Here is a 1263-nt window from a genome sequence, read left to right on the forward strand (position 1 = left end):
TAAAATGAAATTTTTATCTTATATTTGACTATGTTTATCTGCATTTAGTTATACGAATTCAAACATGAAGCTTTAATAAGTTGTACTTACGCACAATTTATTTGTAATCTTGAATTTTAAGTAATATGCATCAATAAACGGTACTTCATACATAAAAAAAATGGTTTTTAAGAGTTTTGTCAAATGCTTTATAACATAATATAGGTATTTGGATAAAATTTATATATAGATACCCTTATCCAATGGATAAAGACATAATGGGTAAATGTTCACCCTTACTCGTCGTAACTCTACTCGAAATGGTTGATTAATTGGTTGGAAAATTGAATTGAAATATTAAATTAATCCAATTTGATCTAATGAATAACCAGTAATTTTTCATGGATGAAAACAAATCTGATTTGGTCATTTATTAGATTGGATTGGATTCGGTTGTCCAAAGTTAATGAACTTGGATTGGTTAGAAAAAAATCCAACATCAGATAGATGATTGGATTAGATCGATTCCACATAAACCATGTTTCACAAACATAAGTTAGCTTATTTTTTGATTTTATCGTAAAATCCTTGTTTCTATAAGCAAAAGTAGCTGATAAGCTAACTTAGAGGCCGCTTACTTAAACACTTATCTGGTAAGTACTTACCGGTAAAATTTAACACTATTGCTTACTTACCGGGCAAGATTTTATTCGTTAAAACGCATCATATGCAACAATTTATCCCGATAAGCGCTAACCATAGTAAGAGACCTCGTCTTCACTTACCAGGTAAGACTCTTGATTCTTGTCTTCGCTTTTACCTGGTAAGATTCTTAGTCCTCATCGTATTCATCCGGTAAAGTAAAGTGCTTACCTGGGTAAGCGTTTGGTAAATAGCACCTTATTGAAATGTTACCTGAAGTAGCATTTCAATAAGCTTAATGAACTTTTACAACTTTTCCCAATTATATCATGATTAAGATTTATTTTACTTATTGTTATTAATTAACTAGAAGAGTACTCGCGCAATGCAGCGAGATACATCTTGATTTTAATATTCTATTTTATTCTTTGTCTCTATCGATGTTATAATACGATTTTATGCGTTTTAAAGAAAACAATAATGATTTTATTTTTGAATAAAATATAAATTTGAAGATATCATAAAAATTTGAAAAAAAATATATATCAATTTTAATATCAAATCAACTATTTAAAAGTTTTTACTTTTTATGTAATTTCTTTAATTTATTTTTTTATTATAATTTAATTTAAGTTTAATAAT

The sequence above is a fragment of the Cynara cardunculus genome (genome assembly GCF_001531365.2).
Source record: "Cynara cardunculus var. scolymus isolate 2C chromosome LG 1, CcrdV1, whole genome shotgun sequence".
Taxonomy (NCBI): domain Eukaryota; kingdom Viridiplantae; phylum Streptophyta; class Magnoliopsida; order Asterales; family Asteraceae; genus Cynara; species Cynara cardunculus.